We start from the raw sequence: 21,899 nt of genomic DNA, 5'->3' as shown, positions 1-21,899 counted from the left end.
TAACGTACGAGGTTGGACCTCGGGACAGTCATGTACCAGGACAGTTCCAATCAGTTGCCTCCTTGCATGGCTCAGAGGCTGGGGCGGGCTGTCACGGTCACATATTTACTTTCTTCATGAGCGGTACCAGCCACCACTGCAATATGCGGGGGGTAATCGTGCACTTGTGTGGGTCTGTTGTGTCTGATGAATTTCTGATGCAGGAGGAGAGTAACTGTCAGGGTCCCCTGTGTGGCAGTGAGCCAATAAGAAGGTCAGAGGAGTTTAGCAGGATGGTGTCTGAAGAATGCAATGTTGTGTCCAGTGAGTAAAAAGGAAGTTGGCTTCATGGTGTACTGAAAGAAGCGAGTGAGTGTATTCTTTATTTGTTTGTAAGTTGTGGTAAATCAGTGCCATTACAAGGGCAGCATGCTAGCCTTGTTATGGGGTTCGTTCAGAAGCTTAATTGCTGCGGGAAAGATTTTCTTTAAGCCTGATAGTGTGTAACTTCATTGATATGGGTCTTCAGAGGTATTGGCTCCCAGGAATTTGAAGTTCATTATCCTTTCCACTGCCAACTGTAGTGGCAGAGGGATGGATGGGAATTCTGAAAGGCTGACCATCCCTCTGCCTCTACAGATGAAGCTTGACCTATTAAGTTCCTCCAGCAGGTCCTTTTGGTTCAGGATGAGCACTAGCTATCAACGGATGGCAAATTTGGGAATACTTAGCCTTTCTCTGACGTTAGTGCCAGGGACCCATATAAGCAGAGCTCCCAGTGCAATAAATCAGTCTTTGACTTTGACTCCTCGTGTGTGTGTCATCCTTCCACACTCGTCATTGCCTGTATGCTACATAAGTGACAGTTGGTCCCAAAAAAGACAGATCAAGTGGAGCCAGCGACCATCAGGCTTCTGACATTCTGGATGTCGCAGCCGCACGTGTGGTTCGTGCAGGCCGAGGCTCAGTTCCAGCTTCGCCACATCACTGCCGACAACACCCGCTACTTCTACGTCATGCCCTTGATCAGGACACAGTAGCTAGGGTCATAGATTTTCTATGGCAGCCTCCATAGCAAGGCAAATACATGGCCCTCAAAGAGCTTCTAACCCGCATTTTTGTGTTTTCCCAGCGCAGGCGTGCTGCCCAATTTCTCTATGGATGGATTGGGGGACAGAGCCCATTTTTCCCTAATGAGTGAGAAGCTCACATTAACCCCCCAAGGGCCACAAGCCTTGCCTGCTCTTCAAGCAGATCTTCCTGGAGCAGCTGCCTGAGGATATACGACTCTTTCTCACATACGAGGACTTCAGTGATCCTTGAAAGGTCACCGCCTGGGCCGACATGCTCTGGAGAGCAAAGAAGGACACCAGCACCATCGTGGATCGCATCAACAAGCCCCACGAACAACCCCCGATGAGATCAAGCCCAGTGGAGAGGCAAGTGAACACCCCGGGACAGCTATGCTACTACCACCAGTGATGGGGTGTGGAGGCCCATTGATGCCACCCACACTGTGGGTTTGAAGGAAATGCCCTGGCCAACCTTCATTGATGGCTGCAGCGGTTGGCCCACGTGATAGTCTCCTCCACATCTGGAACTTGCTGTTGGGCAGGCGTTTCCTGGTCAGAGATAAGTGTTCTACCCCCTACAGTCCACGACACCCCGCAGTGGTAAGCCGGGTCCAACACTGAGGGCAGCCAACACCACCTGCAATCGAACGTTCGGGACCCACACCATCCCCCTTCTTTTCAGCAACAGCCACTTTACTTGGACCTTTACCCTCGAGGTAGTGGCGTAACCACTCCTGGGGGCCAAATTCCTTCAGGCCAACTGCTTGCTGGTCAACCTCAAGGAATGACACTTGGTGCATGCAAGAACCTTTCAGACACTGCCTCTGGAGGAAGCCAAACTATCTGCCCCCCCCCCCCCCCCCCCCACCTTGACTCTATAGCACTCTCGGACAATGAATTCACCTGAATCCTGGTGGAGTTCCCCTCTATATTGCCGCCACAGTTCTCCATGACCGAACCAAAGCACAAGGTAAGACACCACAGACTGACCGAGGGCCCTCGCTCCACGCCAGGGCATGCCGACTCCCTCCCGAAAAGCTCAGCCTGGCAAAGAGTTCAAAAAGTTGGAGGAGCTTGGGATTGTGCGGTGCACTGACAGTCCCTGGGCCTTTCCCCTCCACATGGTGCCCAAATCAGCAGGGGATTGGAGACCATGCTGTGACTCCCGCCACTTCAACGACGCAGCCACGCTTGACAGATATTCCGTGCTCCACATCCAAGACTTTGCCACCAACCTGCATGGAGCACGGGTGTTCTCCAAGGTGGACCTCATCTGGGATTACCTCCAAATCCCAGTTCACCTCCAGGACATCCCCAAGACTGCAATCACAACAACTTTTGGTTTGTTAGAATTTCTTTGCATGCCTTTCGGTCTTATGAATGCACAAACTTTCCAGTGGCTGATGGATGCGGTGGGCCGGGACCTCCCATTTGCCTTCATCTATTTGGACGATATCCTCATCACCAGCTGCAAAACCCACGCCACCCATCTGAAACAACTGTGCACCAGGCTGAGCGAGTTCAGGCTGACCATCAATCCCACTAAGTGCCAGTTTGGTCTGGACACCATCGACTTCCTGGGGCACAGGATTTACAGACATGAGAGCAAACCCCTCCCTGAGAAGGTTGAGGTGGTCCGGCACTTTGCTAAGCCACACAAGGTGAAAGGGCTGGAGGAATTCACCAGTATGATAAACCTTTACCAGTTTCATGTACTGGCAGCAGCTCGCATCATGTGCCACCTCTTTGTGCTGATGACCAGCAAGACATGGCTTGGGACAAGGAATCTTCCAAGGTGTTCCAGAGTGCCAAAGACACACTGGCCAATGGCACCCTTCTGATCTAGCACAGCAATAGGGGTGTGCTAGAACAACTCATCAAGGGCCAGTGGCAACCCCTGGCCTTTATCAGCAGGCACCTCTGCCCCCCAGAACTGAGATACAGTGCTTTTGACCAGGAGGAGTTAGTGCTGTACCTTGCGGTAAGACACTTCCATTACTTTTTGAAAGGCTGGCAATTCAGGGCGTTCACTGACCACAAGCTGCTGACTTTCACCTTCCATAAGGTATCAGACCCCACAGTGGCCCGACAGAAGAGACACTTGTTCTAAATGTCTGAATTTACCACAGGCATTCAACATATTGCAGGGAAAAACAAGGTGGTAGTTGATGCTCTGTCATGCTCTACGATCAAACCAATACACGCCCTGTCCAAAGCACAGAAGCAAGACCCCAAAGATCCCCACTTATAAGACAGCAGTCTCCGGTCTCAGGGTGGAGGAGATCCCAGTTGACTCAGGTAACCTGACGCTGCTGTGTGAAATTTCTACCGGCAGCACCTGCCCCAGCTACATGGAGACACCAGGTGTTTGAGGCTATCCACACCTAAAACCGACATATCTGGACTGTAATGAGACAGTCTCCACTCCACCCCCACGACATAGGGTCAGGCCACTGAAGGCTAAGGACAATGGCCCAGTCACCAGTTCTGGGGGGTGGGTTGTGTAGTGGCCCACTCACGGAGGCACAGACAGCCCACAAAATGGACAACGAATGCAGCAACCGTGCGGACCTCGGGGTGACACTGGCTGTCGTCCCAGGTGAGTGCCGCACAGTGAGAAGACAAGGAACTCTGGAAGGACCTCGCTCCAATGATGCAGGCAAATATAGGCAGAGCTGCCTGTGCAATACATACTTCTTGTATGTGTGTCTTCCTTCCACACTCGCCATACCGTGTACACTACAACACTTGCACACCCTGCCATCTGTGCCACATTCAAAATGGTGGCCAACAGGTTTGTCTGGCATGGCCAAGACCTGCATGAACTGTCAGCTCTCTTAAGTGTAGGTTCACATGAGAGTGCCCACACAGACTTTTGAGCTGGCACGATGCAGGTTCAGCCACGTGCACATTGACTTATTTGGGCCATTACCATTTTCCGGTGGGGTGAGATACCTCTTGATCATGGTGGACAAGGTAGCCCCACTGGCTGACACCACCACAGAAACCTCACTTTGGAAAGGGGGCACAATTCACCTCCAGGCTCTGGGTGGCACTGGCTAACTTTCTGGGGATGCAGCTCCACCACACCACAGCATATCACCCACAGGCCGACGGGTTGATGGAGCCTGTGGAGCACTCCACAGGCACCTCAAGGCAGCCTTGAAGGCCCGACTCAAGAGTCCCAACTTAGAGGAAGAACTGCCTTGGGTCTTTCTAGGAATCCATTTTGTAGACTTCAATGCCTTGGTGGCAGAAATGGTTTATGGTGTGCCTTTATCATCCCCAGGGATTTCCTGGCCCCTGATAAACATGCAGAAAACCTCGAGAGCTTGTGGTGGAAACTGGGGTCCTTGGACCCACAGCAACCCCCACCGCATGGCCAGCCCAAGCATAGTGTCGTGAAAGCCCTAGAGGCTTGCCAGTATGTGTTCATGAGGAGGAATACACACAAATCACCATTACAACAACCCTATGAGGGGCCCTACAAGGTTATTAGAGACAATGGTTCCACCTTCGTCCTTGACATCAGCGGTAAGAAGGAAATCTTTACCATTGACTGCCTGAAACCGGCATATTTGAACTGTAATGAGCTGGTCTGCACTCCGTCCCCACAACACAGGGGCAGGCCACCAAAGGCTATGGATAACGATTCAGTCGCTGGTTCTGGTGGGGGTGGGGGGTGAGACTGGCCCACAAAATGGCTGACGAATGCAGTGACCACGCGGACCTGGGGGTGACACTGGCCGTCGTCCCAGGTGACCTCCGCACAGCAGAAAGATGAGGAACTCTGGCGGGAAAGCCGGCCAACCTGAGGTCAGCACTCAAATGATATTCTTTCTTTGGCTTGGCTTCGTGGACGAAGATTTATGGAGGGGTAATGTCCACATCAGCTGCAGGCTTGTTTGTGGCTGACAAGTCCGATGCGGGACAGGCAGATACAGTTGCAGCGGTTGCAGGGGAAAATTGGTGGGTTGGGTGTTGGGTTTTTCCTCTTTTGTCTTTGCGGTCTTCTTCAAAGGAGGTTGCTGCCCGCCGAACTGTGAGGCGCCAAGATGCACGGTTTGAGGCGATATCAGCCCACTGGCGGTGGTCAATGTGGCAGGCACCAAGATATTTTCGGATATCAGTAGAGCTGCCAGTGCAATAAATCAGTCTTCAACTTCTCATGCGTCTTGCTTCTACACTGGCCATAGCGTGTATGCTACAACACCAACAGTCAAAGAATCATCAATTAACAGATTGAACAAGTTCATTGATGTCAGAAAGTATGCTATTACTTTTTTTAATCTGAGTATACTTACGGTAAGAAATTTTATCATTTTAACAGAATCTGTATTATTGAGGTAATAGACTAGGATTAATTTAGAATTCTAATATAATTTTTGGCTTTTTCAACATGAAGCGTAGAGGATGGTTACTGCTTTTCAGTTTTGGTTGCATGCCCATATTGGGCTCTATCTCAGATACTTCATTGCAACTGGTCACAAAACTGCATTTCTTTTCCTGTTACTACAGCAAAAACAGATGATAATTAGCAATAGTGCCCTCAATTGTCAGAAATTTTTTTCCCAGCAAAGTCAAAAATATTATTCAGCCCAAACTACTTTTCTGGAGCAGCAACTAGGATCATGTTTATGAACCAGCATGCACTATTTCATCGGTTCATAACTTGATATCAAACACTCTTAGAAAAATTAATGATGTACCACACCTAAGATGACTTGGCAGTTTCTGGTCTACCATACATCAAATTTAGGGAGGTCACTGAAATGTTGAAATGGCCTTCTACTTCAGGAACATGGGAAAGTTGCCTATAATTGCAGGTTCATACTGTTCTCTAACTGCTAACCACATGAAATGCGGTTATTGAAATGCGGTTATTGCTTGCCACTACCTGATGTCCTTGAAGGTTTTCTCGGTTTCCTTGAAATGGCTTGCAGTGTAGGATTGCATATTTTGATTATGTTGTTAAACATGCAGAGGTCTTAGCCATGATATTGATTATATTATCTGGGAGAGGATAATGACTTTGATTAGACGCCTCCCATTGGATTTGCTGGGCATTTTTTAAAAATTAGTCCTTTTAACTGGCGGTATCAAACAATAACATATTGCAAACTTTACACTCACCCTGAATATTACTGAGTTGTTACATTATACATGTTTTAGACTGGAAGTTCCATAATCAGTTTACCTACTTGTAAAGTGGCTATATTAACGAGTCCCCTTTCATGTAAATATATGCAGATGTCTGGAAGTATCAAACAGCATTATTTTCTTCACAATGGCCACACAGTGAAAATATATCTCACTCATCATTCAGAAGGTTATTGGCATAGAAACATTGTTTCACCAAACTTTGAATTATTAGCTATGTAAAGTGATAATGAGATATTAAAGCCAACTGTTGTGATTATGTAGATAATTCAAATTCCAAGTACTAAAACTCATTTGCACTTGGATAAAGATTTTTATCTTTCGTTATATCAAACTCCCAAAACCCTTTTCACTGTCTTTAAGTCAGGAACATGAAGAATATCTCTGGATTACCTGGATAAGTACAGAGCAAATTACTGGTACTCTCAAGATACTCAACACTACAGAAGACAAAGCAGCCTATTTGATTGGTACCCCATTAACCACTGTAAATAGTCAGTCCCTCCAACAGCAGTAAGACACACTGTCTACACAATGCATTATTGTTAGTCACCTTGCCTACATCGTAGTCCCCATCAAACTTGGAACCTATGCCCTAAGCAGGCCTTCCAAGTGGAGCAACACTTAGCTGTGTATCCGCGGAAGTCACCTACTGCATCCTGTGCTCCCGTTGTGGCTTTCTCTACATCGGAGAAATTGGTTGCTGATTGGGAGATTGCTTTGCTGAGCGCCTTTGTTCTGCCCACATCATGAAGGGAACATAAGGGGGAACATCTTCATACAGAGAGTGGTGGGGGTGTGGAACAAGCTTCCAGCTGAAATGGTGAATGCAGGCTCAATTTTAACATTTAAGATGAATTTGGACAGGTATAGGAGAGGTATGGAGGGCTCTCGACTGGGTGCAGGTCAAAGGGACAAAGAAAAAAAAATAGTTCAGCATATAGAAGGGCCGAAGAAGCCTGTTTCTGTGTCATAGTGTTCTATCAGAGAGAGTGATTTCCCAGTGGCCAACTATTTCAATTCTGCGCTCCACCCCACATTGACATATTTCCCCTCATGTACTGTCAAACCAAGACCACACATAAATTGAAGAAGTAACACCTAATTTTACTTCTTGGCACTCTCCATCCAGATGGCATTGATGTCAAATTCTCCTGTTTCTGCTAGCCTACTCCCTGTTCTTCCTCCATCCTTCTATCCTCTTTCTTCCAGTTCTCCACCCTCCTCTCTCCATCCACAGAGTATCCCTCCCTCATTTGCTGGTGTGCCCTCCTTCCCTCATCTCCTTCCTATGGGACTGTCCCACTGCCCCTCCCCCCCACCATTTTGTTTGGTTACCTGCCCAGATTTTACCCATTCTTTGATGAAGGGCTCAAGCCCAAAATGTTGGTTATGTATCTTTATCTTTGCTACATAAGGTACACTATTTGACTTGCTGAGTTTCTCCGGCATTGTGGTTTTTTTTTTACCTTTGCTACCAAGGAGATTAAAGGTGAATGGAAACACCTCCACTTGCAGGTTCCTCTTCAAGCTGCTCACCAACTCCTTTTTGAAATATAATGTAGCCCTTCAACATGACTGGTCTAGATTCAACACACATGACAGACAAGACTTACTGATAAATACTGCTCCAACTTCCTCGACAAATTTGCCGACAACACCACACTCGTGGGCTGGGTATCAAATGTTGACGAGTTGGAATACAGGAAATACATTGAAAGTTAGTGGCATGGTGCCAAGATAACAACCTCTCTCAATGTCAGTAAGGTGAAGCAGATGATCATCAGCTTCAGGAGAGGAGGAAGAGTCCACATCCCTGTCCACTTTAATGGCGCTAAAGTTGAAAGAGTAGATGGCCTCAAATTCTTGGGAAGAAACATCTCCAATGACCTGCACAATGACATCGATGTGGCAGTCAAGAACGTGCACCAATGCCTTCACTTTCTTAGAAGTCTAAGGAAGGTCAGCACGTCCTCCTTATCCATTAATAATTTCTATAGTTATGCCAGCGAAAGCATGCTTGCTGAAAGCATGAGCCCATTGTCTGGGAACTGCTTTGCTCAAGGTCAGAAGCTGCAAAAGGTAGTGAGTTATGGTCTTTAGACTGCAGACATGTAAGGGCACAATCAAGGAATTTTCCTACATCACGGGCAGTCCAAAAAGGAATGTGCAGGAATTTTGAGTCAATTCCTGCACCACGATTTATCCTGCAGGACCCCTACAACTTTTTGGAGGAAGCCTGCAGTGTAAATTGTACCAGAAAAATTCATTGACAGTCATTCACTCCACTGCATGTCCAACCACTGGGACTGTTGCACTCAGGTGGTTGCAGTCTAAAAAGACACCCAGTGTGAATGAGCACACAGGTAGTAAATTATGTTAATTTGTTTCAGTGTTTTTTCCTGACATTGCAGTTAAAAAAAAACATTGGTGAAGCTCAGAACATAATGCAGACTTGTCTGGGTGGATTCCATCTACATCTCCCGCTGCTTAGAAAAGACAGCCGACATACTGAATGACCCATCAGAACTCTTTTCTCCCTCCTCCCATTGGGAAGATGGCTTAAGGATGCAAAAACGTGAGGTCATGTGATGCAGGAAGAGTAGGCAGAAGCGAGCCCCCAGAGCTCCCAGATCTATACGAAGATAAACTATAACAAAAGAATTTAAAGATAGCCAAAATAATCACGCGGTATGGGAAAATACCAGGATCAGCAATAATGACCAAAAAAAAACAAAATGAACAGGCAGAAATGGTAAAGAGCCAGCCTCAAGATCCCCAGAGCAAGTTGAGGTGCCTTGTGGTGATGAAAATCGCAGGGCCACCCTGAGGCCCACCAATGAAGCTGTCTCTCGGGTGGAGCAGCCAGCCTGATAGGAAAGCCATGGCCAAGGAAGCGGCGCTGCCTTGAACCATCCTCCAGTCAATGGGAGCCTGGTGAGAGATTCTGGAGGGAGGGGAAGATGAGACCCCCCCCCCCAACAACGGGATCGCCTGGTTGGGAGAGTCCACACTGTGTGTGACTTTGGGGCCACTAACTATGTGAGTGACAGATGCATGGTGGAGGAGCGAGATCACCGGGCCAGGAGTGCTCATACTGTGCACAACTCCCAGGCAATGAGCGGTGAAAACAGCGGTCATGGAGTGGAGGAGCGAGATTGCCGGGCTGGGACAGTTCGCACCACATGTGACTCACAAGCCACGGATGATGAGAGCAGCAATCGAGAAATGGAGGAATGGGATCATCGGGCTGGGAAAGTTCACACTGGGTGCGACTCTCAAGCCATGGACAATGGGTGCGGTGGACGTGAGGCGAAAGGGCTGGGTCACATGGCTAAAAAGAAAGGTTGGGTCCTGGCAGAGCAGAGGACATGGCATTGGGTCAGATGGCACATAGATCTCAAGCAACGAGGTAGAGAAGGGTGATGACGGCAAAGGGGTTAGTAACAGCGGTAGCCAAAGAAAAACTCCTTAAGGCCAGGAAGAGACTCACCTGGGACACAAAGTAGGGGGGAGGGGGCTTGGATCCCTCTCTGTGGGAGGCATTGGGCCTCATGTAAGATAGGTTATTCAAGACAAAGGACAATGGAGCCCAGGCTATGGGAGAAAAGATAAATAAAGTACAAGATGCCCTCTCTGGTGAATGAAGTTGAGGACAGAGTGGGTGCTAATGAAGACAATAAATAGAGTAGAGTAGAAATTGGAAGTCCTGATGAGAGAGAGGGAGCACATCTGAACTAAGTTAGACACCCTGGAAAACTTTAGCCATAGAAACAATATAAAGATAGTGAAATTAGAAGAGGGTATTGAAAGGAGAAATCCAGTTAACTTTTTCCAGACCTGGATCTGCAAAATACTGGGCAGGGATGTGCTGGGTGAAAAGGTAGAAATAGAAAGGGTCCACTGATTTCCCCCCCCCCAACCCACCCCCACTACAAAACCAAATCCTGGACAGAGACCCGCTCAATCTTGGTAAAGTTGTAGCATTACCAAGACAGGGAGAAGATTTCAAAACCAGCGGCAACCAATGCGGAAAAAGAGGGGGAGCCCAACGGAGATTGAGAGGAGTAAAATCTTTTTTTTTTTACCCTGATATCAGTTCAACACTTTTAAAGTCAAGGAAAGAGTTTGAACCAGTCAAAACACTGGAAAAGCAAAAAGGTTATGAATGTGTGTTGCGGTACCCAGCCACCCTCAAAATAATAATGCCAGTGGGACAGAAAGTTTTTATCTGAGCTGGGAAAAGCTCAACAATTCGCCAAGGAGATACCAGTCTTTGGGGGGGAATAGAAAAGTAATGGTAAAAATGAGGAGTAAACTATGGCAAACTAAGAAGCTGCTGTAAAGAGTAACAGTATTTTGGTGCCATTACGTTATTGTGTTTATGGAAAAGGAAGAGGGAAAGTAAAAAAAGAAGAAAGGAAATGTACAAAATAACAAAGGGGAAAAAAAGAAAATATCTGGGGTGCTTAGGGAGAGAGGAGGGGAGGAATAGGAGTGCAGGGCACAAACCTATTATATTGAGAGGGATGATGACAAATTAAGGGTAATGGTCACCAAAGGAGGGCAAGGGATGGAATATGGGCTGGGATAGGGGAATTGTTTGGAGTTAACCTGTTGTTTCAATATAGTTTTCATTGAGGATGTGTCTTTTTCTTTCTCTTTAGTTAAACTTTTAAGTCCTCATTTTTTTTCTCCCAGGGTTTGTCACGGGCTTGGTGGCTGGAGGCAATTGGTCGAGGATGATTGGTGGGTTGGGATGGGAATTTGGGGTGGCGAAGGTGCAGAAGGACTACTATATGACTACCCTAGGGGTGATGTCTAAGAACATAAAGTGTGTTAGCTTTAATGTTAATGGTCTAAACAGAACTGTTAAAAGTAAAAGGGTTAAGAAAATGGGTGCAGACCTGGCCTTCATCCAGGAAACCCACTTTACTGAACAAGAGCATCAAAAGTTAAAAAGAGTGGGTGGTCTAGGTAATAGCCTCCTCATTCAAAGGCAATGGCGGGTTGCAATCTTGGTAGAGAAGAGTGTTCCGGTGAGAGTGCAGATTGTGACTACAGATAAAGCAGGTAGATTTGTATTGGTGCACTGTCAGATATACTCAGAACCCTGGACCTTAGTAAATGTATATGCTCCTAATTTCGATGATGAAAATTTTATGCAGGATATTTTCCTGAGATTGGCAGAGTGAAGGGAGAACCTTTTAGTTGGGGAAAACTTTAATTTTTATCTCAATCCTGTCTTGGATAAGTCAACAAAGAAACTAACAAAAACAAAGGTGGCAAAATCAACCATTGAGGGTATGAAGGAGCTGAATTTGATTGATATATGGAGGTGGAAGCTTCCAAGGGAGAGGGATTATTCCTTCCACTCGAGGCAGCATGATCCCTACTTTAGAATAGGGTTTTTTTTTTGGCTTCAGCCCACTTATAGGGTAGGATCATGGAGACCAAGTACATGGCAAGACTTCTCTCAGATCATTCACCCTTAGTAATAATGGTTGAAATGCCAGACCTACAGGAAACAGTTTATAGATGGCATCTTAATCCATTGCTGTTGAGGAAACTGGAGTTTTGTAGTTTTATATGTTCTGTGAGGCCAACTCTACCTCTACTCCAGATAAATTCATCCTATGGGACACTCTCAAGGTGTATTTGAGGGGTCAAATAATTTGATACACTAGAACAGTGAGGAAAGAATATGAGAAGGAGGTGAATGAATTAGAGCAAGAAATTTCCCTTTTGGAAAAGGACTTCCAAAGATCAGGCTCAGAAGGCCAATACAGGGCTAATACAAATATGAATCCGAAATATAAGACACTTCAAACATACAGTAAGGAAAAGGCCATACTGTAATCAAAACAAAAATATTATGAATTTGCGGAGAGATCTCGCAAAGTTCTTGCGTGGCAGTTCAGGACGAAACAGGCCTTGAGAACAATCAGTGCGGTACAAGGTGGGAAAGATAGTCTCCTATAAACCAAAGGAAATTAATGATAACTTCTGAGAACATTATGAAGGGAGGATGGGCAAAATTGGTGAGTTCTTATCCAAAATAGAGCTACCAAAGTTGGACTTAGAAGAGCAGGAAGACTTGCATGGTCCCTTCACAGAAGGAGAGATAGAGAAAGCACTGAATTCATTATAAACTAACAAGTCTCCGGGGAGGATGGGTTTCCATCTGAGTTCGATGAGGAATTCAAAGATATACTGATGCCTCTTTATATAGAGGTGGTAGGTCAGGCAATGTAAACCCATGCACTCCTGGATTGTTTTTCAGCAGCAATTATTAAGACAATCCGAAAGAAAGACAAAAATCCATTGTGGCCAACTTCTTACAGGCCAATTTTGTTATTAAGCATGGATTATAAGATAATAGCCAAAACCCTGGCAAATAGATTGGTGAAGTATTTGCCAAAGCTAGTAAATAAAGATCAAGCGGGCTTTGTACTAAAAAGACAGGCAGCAGATAACATTGGTAGATTGTTGAGTGCATTACACCTGGCACAAACTAGAAATGAGAGGGGCCTGGTTGTGGCCCCAGATGCAGATTAGAGTGGGACTTTTTATTTAAAGTGCTGGAGAAATTAGGGTTAGGGGCAACTTTTATTAGTTGAATACGGATGCTATATCACGCACCCAAGGCGAAAGTTGTGACCAACAGACAAATTTCATCAGTCTTCCCACTGACAAGGGGTGTCCATTATCTTCAACTCTGTTTGTACTGGCTATGAAACCATTGGCTGAGGCCATTTGTCAGGATCTAGACATTAAGGGCTACAAAGTAGGCCAGGAAGAACACAAGATCAACCTACTTGCTGATGATGTGTTGGTATATCTCACAGATCCAATGAAATCATTGTCCAAACTGCACTCTACCCTGGAAGACTATGGGAAGGTTTCTGGGTATAAGATCAATTGGAACAAGAGCCAAATAATGCCACTCATGGGAAATGGCTGATAAATGGGATCAAATATCTAGGAGTTAGAATAGATAAAAATTTAAATAATTTGTACAAGTTAAATTACACCCCCTTGCTGGGAAAAATCGAGGAGGACCTGAACAGGTGGATGTCCCTGCCCATAATGCTGGTGGACAGGGTCAACTGTATTAAAATGAAAATGCTGCCAAGACTTCAGTATCTCTTCCAGACACTGTCCGTAGCATTGCCCCGGGTTTTTTTTTCCAGAACCTGCTTTCACGGTTAGGAACATTTTTATGGAACAGGAAATTAGCGAGGGTCTCTATGGAGAAATTGACCTGGGATTCAAAAAGTATTATTGGGCAGCCCAGTCAAGATACATCTCCTCATCTTTGAGGGAGGAGAGATGCCGTCCTAGGTACAAATTGGTGGGCAAGAATATGGCAGAGGATTTTATTTATAAATGGGATGCCAAATTGCTACACAGAAAAACTGACAGGACAAATTAGGTCCAACCATGGCCCTACCAAAGTGCAGTGAAATAGAGACCATGATTCAAAGAGGGAACACATGGAAATTCATTTTCGCATTGTATTCCCTCCTTCAAGCCGGAAGGACCTAATCAAAGCCTTCATAAATCAAGGCAGAAATGGGAGTCGGACCAAGGAATAACGCTTGATGGGCGATGGTTTGACCAGCTTGACTACAATCATCAAAGTATGGTATAGGCTGGTGCAATAGAATTTTTTCCACTAGCTGTACAGTATGCCGCAAAAGATTAATAGATCTAAACCAAAATGATCAGACAAATGTTTTAGATGCGGCATTGAGACCGAGACCTTAGAGCTCGTGACCTGGACATATACTAAGGTGAGGCCCTTTTGCTCAGAACTAGGTGAAGTCCTAGGGAAAATTATAGGTAACGGATTCCCTCAGGACCCAGAGTTGTTCCTGTTGGGCAATATAATGGACACAAGATTTAAAATGAAGCTGTCCAAATTTCAAATTCAATTTGTAATGATTGCATTGACGGTGGCCAGGAAATGCATAGCGGTTACCTGGAAGGCTGACTCTTGATTGAGCATTGTGCAATGGAGCAAGGAGTAGCAAGGCTGTGTTCCCCTGGAGAAAAGCACATACAACTTGAGGGGGAGTTATGGCACTTTCCAAAAGATTTGGCAACCATTCCTAAAGTTTATAAGAGCACAGTTGTAGGGAGGACTGCTGTGCCTCGCTCTTCTGCCTTCCCTGCTTCCTTCTCAGTTTTGGGGGGTGGGGGTGTGCCTGTCTCATTCCAACTGGGTAAAGTCAGGAAAAGAAATCAGCCTGGTCCCGGCCACCATGCCACGACATACCTATAATTCCCTGATGTATGATTTATTCCTTCATTGTGAGTCCTTTTATTGTCCTGTGTTTTCCTTTTTTTTTGATCAGTTAAGCGTTAAGTGTTATGTGTCATGGGAGTGGGGGGGAGGGGAGGGAAGAGAAAAAATTTGGACTCAACAGAGGAATTTGTACAGTATAAATTTGGATAAGTTGTAATCGGTGTTGATTGTACTCACTGACAGTAATATTGTTGAAAGCTCTGAGTTCAAATCTGGAAAATTATAAATATTCAAAAGAAAAGTGCAAAAACATGCATCAATAGGATTAGACAGTTTCTTTCCTGCAGTTATCCTGTTCCCTAATGAACCCCATAATTGTGCAGGAGATAACTTGTTGGGCTGTTCACAGAAGAATCCTTCTCACTGTATTAGGAATTTTGTGACAAATAAACTTAAAACTTGGATTTTGGAAATGCTTACAATAGCACTGTGGGAGTTCTGTTTGATTCAAGAAGGAAGCTTATAATTACTTTCTTGAAAAATTGGGGATTGGCTGTAATTATAGACCAATTCTGTCAAACAAGGGAAATTATGAAGTATCCTTTTCAAAAGTGCCTGTCCTCAATTTCGCTGTCATCCACTGGGCATTTCACAATGATACATAATCCATGATAGACACCATCAGCCTCAACTTGGTGCAAACAGTGAGTCAGATTGTGTCATTGTATCAACACTTCCCAACCTTCCTCACTGCAGTATTTCTCACTTCTCCCAGTTGGAGTGAAGTTAATCAGCAGGAGGAATGGGAAATTGTTCCACTTTAGTTGGCTTCCTTCAGAAACTAACCTCACTGTGACATGGCATCCTGTTCTCAGCCTTTACCCAGAGCCAGTCCAAATTCATTTAGATATGTCTTCTGATTCTAGTCTATCCAATTTTGTGTTGTCCTTAATTGAACGTGATTCAGATCTTGCTGCTTTTGCTCTGCTATTCTGTGTAGATGGGAATTTCATGAAATGGCGAAGATGGTTCAACTATTTCTCAAACTTCTACTGAGACAGAGTATATAGATATGTTTTTGGGAGATAAATTGGGAAAGATTGTTAGAGTAGGTTACATACAAACACTTTAAAACAGATCTTATTTGAAATAATGGAGCTCTACCCCATGCTAGACATATCAGGGCCTCAGAGATTTTGCAAAAGCTTTGAAGAGTGCTCAAGAGACTTCACTAATGGATTGTTGATTACAAAAGGCAACAAATGAAAGAGAATGTCGGAGCCACTGCTGTCTGGAAGAGAGCTTGCTGTTCTAAGAGGGTCATGTGTTTTTGCAAGTAGAGAGAGTCAAACAAGCTTTCTCTTAGAGAGAGATCAGTTCTGCAGTGTTACAGCCAGCAGGCAGCAGCTGGGACTGGTATAGGACAATCTCGCAAGCTTGTAGAATCCCCCATTTTGGAAGACGGCCTGGTCAAAGCCCTTGTGGTTCATGCAAGAGGAGAGGACTGGCTGTCTAATGTTTCACTTGAAATAAGAGAATCAAAAAGGAGCTCTGTGGTGACCTGAAAGAAAGAGGTTATCATCTGGAGAACCCTGAGGGGGCAAGTTTTGTCAGCAAGACACTGGAGTGGCTGATGGAAGTAAATCAGTTGTGGATGTCCTGGAATAACAAATCTCTCTCTGAAAACTGACAACAACCTTCCTGAATGGTAACCATTTATCTTCCAAGCACCAAAGCCTGGTGAACCTTATAAATGTTAAATTCTGTGCACAGTATAAGAATTGCCTGCAACCAGTGAACTTGGAGGAATGAGAAGTGAGATTGGACTGTGAACCAAATAACTTTTCTGAACTTGCTCACATATTATTACATACATGTGTGCTTAGAATTAGAAGGGGGTTAGGTAAGTTAATAGTGATAAGTTAAAGTTTGATTCTATTTTCATGTTTAAAGATAATTAAAAGCAACTTTTGTTTAAGTAACCATTTGTCTTGGTGACTATCTATTGCTGCTGGGTTTTGGGGTCCTCTGGGCTCGTAACACTACCCATACTCTATCTTTCCCCCAGTAAAACCCTAACCCATCCACCTTCTTAGACACTTCCTGCTGTCATTGCAGAAAGTACAAAATTTGTCCCTACATCTTCCCCCTCACATCCATTCAGGCCTATTAACTGACCTTCCAGCTTTTCATGCACGCCATTTTATCTACCTACTGCACTTGATGTATTCAATTTGACATCAGTGAGATCAAATAGATTGGTTAACTGCTTCACCAAATTTCTAAGCTCAGTTTGTTGGTCTAAACTTGAGTTTCCTGTAGCCAAGCATTTCAACTCCCCCTCATCACTCCAACAATGACATGTCTGTCCTTGCCGTCATCCATTGTCAGGGTGATGCCAAATGGAAACTTGAGGAACAACACATTATTTTTCTCCTGGACAGCTTTAAACCTCATGGTATGAATATTGATTTTTCTCATTTTAGGTATGTAGTATGTGTCGAAAGAACCAAAGACTTGTTGATCCAAACCAGGGCTTTTATTAACTAAAAGACTGAAGCATATCACAAGTAGGTCGACCAGTCCAGAATGATTTGGTCTGGCTAGGAGCAATCCTTTAAGACCTGCCAGTAGGTGTGGCTACACTCTCAGCCAATCACAGTCATCCTACACTACCATCTGTACATATGTACATATACACAGTGGTGATGGAATCTGTACTATCATAAGGTAACACCCACTCTCATCTGATTCTAATTTCCATCTTTTCTTCACCGACTCCTGCACATATTTTTTTCTCTAACTTTCCTTCCTTTCCTCCCCCCCCCCACCCCCATTGGTTTCTCCCTCTTTTGTCTCCACCTCTTTCATCTTCTGTCCTGTACTCCAACATATCTAGGCCCCTCCCCCAGCTTTCCCCATTTATGAGTTTTATTTGACCTATTTTATCTTGGACTTGAAGGATTCAGAGCCAAAATGTTGACTGTCACTTCGTCCAATGGATGTTGCCTGACCTGTTGAATTCCTCTAGCAGTTATTTGTCTGTTTAAGATTTTGTTGTCAACTTTTGTGTTTCTCAAAAGGATTCATTACATTGTTCAGCAAAACAGATCATGAGAGCAGGGACTGCATGCTAGAATTGTACATAATACTACTTAGACCACAATTAGAGATAATGTTTGTGGATCTGTTACCATATTGCAGGACCTTTCTGAATGTACTGGAGAGATTACAAAAGAGATTGACATGAATTTTGCAAAGACTGTAAAATTTTAGCAATTAGAAATGTTTAGATAAGATTTGATTATCAAAGAGAAGCTAGAGGGACTCAACACATCAGGCAGTGTCCATTGGAGAGAAATGGATATTCAGCATTTTGGGTGGGGGAAAAAGTCTGTACTTTTCTATCCATGAATGCTACCTGATTTGATAAGTGCCTCCAGCTTCTCTTTTGTCACTTGAAATTTTAGCACCTGCAGTTGCTTGTGTTCCTCGAGAGAAGGTGGAGTTGTTTTCTTTTGCAAACAAGAGGCTGAGGAGAGAGATTGCTGAGCAATGTAAAACAACAAAAGGCTGAAATAAATAGGAAGAACTTATTTCTCTGTGAAGTGGAGTTAAGAGCCAAGGAGTTTAAATGTAAAGTAATTGCAGAGAATTAAAGAGAAAACAAATTTTCACACAAAGGGTGAACTCGAACTCACTGCCTGGAAGATTAATTTAATCAAAAATCTTCATCAAAAGTCTGTCTTGACCATCTATTGACCAAGCTTTAAAAGGTAGGATTTGGTTGGGTAGGAAATTATATGCTCTATGTTGCAGATTTTATTTCTTTCTACGTCTTATATGCAGCCTTGATTGAAAATATAAATGTTCTGATGTATCCACAAATGTTACTCTTAACCAGCCAAAGGAAACTTGCAGGGATCTATTTCTCAGCAAGAGTGGATCCCTTCATTTAATCTCTTAAAATCCTTCTCAGTCAGCACTGAATGCAAGAATTGAAAGCCTCCCGTCATTGGTCCTAATTCCAGATATTAAAACATTAGATTTGAGTTTCAGGGTTTACAAAAAATTGATGTCATTGAATCTTTGTGAAAATAAATGTTGAGGGTGATGTGAAACAAGCATCAAAGAGATGATACCTGGGGCAGATCAGCTCATGTTGAATGGTGCAGCAAACTTGACGGGCTGAATAGTCTACTCGTGCTCCAATTTTCTTATGTCGCTCAATGTGACACAGCATTTTTATGATCCCAGAAATAGCCCTATCCATACTCAATTCTACTTTAAGCTACTCATTGTATACAGTGACATTCTTTGGCTTGGCTTCGCAGACGAAGATTTATGGAGGGGTATGTCCACGTCTGCTGCAGGTTCGTTGACTGACAAGTCTGATGCGGGACAGGCAGGCACGGTTGCAAGGGAAAATTGATTGGTTGGGGTTGGGTGTTGGGTTTTTCCTCCTTTGTCTTTTGTCAGTGAGGTGGGCTCTGCGGTCTTCTTCAAAGGAGGTTGCAGCCCGCCGAACTGTGAGGCGCCAAGATGCACGGTGACATATAAGACAACTATATTCATGACATTTATTCTGTGTAAGGAAACAGTTCGATCTTTAATATAGTATCTCTATAATGAAAACTCATATTGTAAAAAGATTTCCACAGAGTGTTTATTTCTGCACACAACGCAATTCACTGGATCACCTACTATCAATATCCTTTGGGTTAAGATTGACCAGAAATTATACAGAAATAGCCATATGCACAATATGGCTCAAGAGCAGGTCAGAGGGTTGGTATCCTGCAGTATGTTAGTCACCTCCTGACCACCATCTACTTGCCTGGATGAGTTCAGCTTCAGCAACACTCATGAAGCTCAACACCATAGCAGCCTGCTTGATAGGCACCCCATCACCAATCATTTACTCACTTCACCACCCATGCACAACAGCAACTAATAAAAATTCCCAAGACAGCACCTTGGGACAAGGGTGGCAAAAACCTGGGAACAGCTCCACTTGGAAGTTGCCCTTCAAGCCACATACCATCCTGACTTGAAAATCATCACCATTCCCTCACCATCAATAAGGATCAAAATCCTGGAAATCAGTTGTGGGTATTCTTACATTTAAACAACTGCAGTAGTTCAAGAAGGCAGTTCACTACCATTTTTTTAAGGGCAATTAGGGATGGGTCATCAGAGCTGGCACACCCCATGAGGCCCATATTCCCTGAATGAATATAATTTTAAACAATTAATTTTGATGTTTAAAATTCATAATTTATGAAAGAGAATAAGTGGTTCAAAACACGATTGTTTGTCCATCTGCTATTATAATTTAGAGTAACATGGACATTTGTTACATTATCACTGCCAATTAATGTTGAGTTTATTTGACACCATTAAAAAAAAGGATAGATTAAAAATTGTATTAAACATTCTCTACCTCATTAGAAAGATAATGTCATTATCAAATGCAGACACTCCAGTTCAAACTTCAACTGTGACAGTCAACTTGATCATTTAAATAAGGCATAATGCATTTTTGTTTTATAGTTAGTAAAATTTAGACAGCAATATGAATGAATAATCTTGGAAGCCACAAGTTCAATGATCAATTAGGTCAAATAAACAAATTCTAAAATACTATGCTGTGCAGTATTAATATTCATAAGTTCATAATCTGTAAATTATTTAAATGCAAATCGGAGTAAGAACTAAAGAACTATGCAATGAAAGAGATAATTAATCTTGTATTATTTAAGAAATTGAGCTGTTAACAGAGAGGTGGGATTGATGTTTTAGAAATAGAAATTACTGAGAGGGCACTATTAGAAACAGGAGCAGAGAAAAATGTTGATGACAAACAGTAATATGGTCTATGGTTTTAGACTTGCCCACCTCACTGACAAAAGACAAAGGAGGAAAAACCCAACACCCAACCCCAACCAACCCATTTTCCCCTGCAGCCGCTGCAACTGTGTCTGCCTGTCCCGCATCGGACTTGTCAGCCACAAACGAGCCTGCAGCTGACGTGGACTTTTACCCCCTCCATAAATCTTCGTCCGCGAAGCCAAGCCAAAAGAAACTAAAGCAACACACAAAATGCTGGAGAAACTCAGTGGGTCAGGGAGCATTCATGGAAGGCAATAGATGGTCAATGTTTCATGCTTGATGAAAGGTTACAATCAGAAAGGTCCACTGTCGGTTGCCTTCTATCGATGCTCCCTGACCTGCTGAATTCCTTCAGCATTTTGTGTGCTGCTCCAGTTTTCCAGCATTTGTGGTCTTACTTGCTTGCTTCATTGAATGTTTCTCCTTGTGTGGGGAAACCTCACTCCAAAATGCTACCAGTGAATTATTCTGTTCCAAAATGCTGCTCATATCTTGACTTTGTTTGTAAAATCTTATTCAGGACATGCATCTGCTCCCAAGTACTTCCTCCTACATTTCCTGAAATTTATTTGTAATGAGTGATGCCTCCCTATGATCACTGATGGGGAAGGCCATGGTCAGAAGCAGGGCTGAATATTCAGTGTACCAATTTTACATTTAAAAAATATTTGCTACAATTCATATATTTTATGCAATAAAACCTTTCCTCTGAAATAGTTATGCAATATTTTTATTTGATGAATATGGCACACAAATTTATTATTTTAATTGTGCCTACAGATGACTTTCAATTGCATATTTTAATCACTGGTTCTCAAGTTCCAGTTGAATTTGTTTAAAAAAAACTGCAGTTAATTAAGAAAAATCTGAATTTCTTTATGACATTCACAATTCACATAGTGTTCATTGAAGAAATAATTGAACCCAGGTCAAATTTTGATTTTGACTGCATATTTTTTCTCCTCAGTGTGACAAGTTGAAAGCCATACAGCTGAGCTGGAATGGAACAGGGTTTTTCCCTGAGAAGTATATTTTGATGCAAATCTTAATGAAGTATAATACCAAAAACAGTTAATCTACTTTTAATGAAAGTTTATGCTTAAATTTATGAACAACTTGACTTCTATTGTTCAGATGGGTCCTTGTTACTGTGATAATTTCAAGATTTATAAAAAATTTTAACATCATGAAGATTAAACCAAAGATAATTGGGGCCATATTAAGCCCCTTTTACACTTGCTTCCCAGTAAATCGGCCATTCAGTGTTCCTGGATAGGAATGGGAGTTTGACCTTTCACACTAGACCTCTCCTAACTGGGACACTGAACGCTTTCACACTTGTAAGAGTTTACCCCCAGTATTTGGTCTTTTCTACCTTTAATCAGAAGTGCCTGCAGTGTTGCTGCCCTTTTCACACTTTCCTGATCTCAATACTGGCATCTGCAGACACCAGGGATTGTACTAGGGGTCAAAGCTGGCAGTCCCTAGCATGAGATGGTGTCATTTGATACCAGTGTTGAACAGATTTTGCTTTCACACTTGCC

General features: G+C 43.6%; 1 long non-coding RNA gene across 3 annotated transcripts in view; it reads left to right on the top strand.

The window, feature by feature from the left end:
* The window catches only part of LOC138755365 (uncharacterized), a 40,917-nt gene that overhangs the window by 3,931 nt on the left and 15,087 nt on the right, over positions 1–21,899 (top strand). The gene's annotated exons all lie outside the window — the stretch shown is intronic.

The sequence above is a fragment of the Narcine bancroftii genome, chromosome 2 (assembly GCF_036971445.1).
Source record: "Narcine bancroftii isolate sNarBan1 chromosome 2, sNarBan1.hap1, whole genome shotgun sequence".
Taxonomy (NCBI): Eukaryota; Metazoa; Chordata; class Chondrichthyes; order Torpediniformes; family Narcinidae; genus Narcine; species Narcine bancroftii.
The sequence above is the reverse complement of the archived record's forward strand: the minus strand, read 5'-3'. Positions and strand labels throughout refer to the sequence as shown.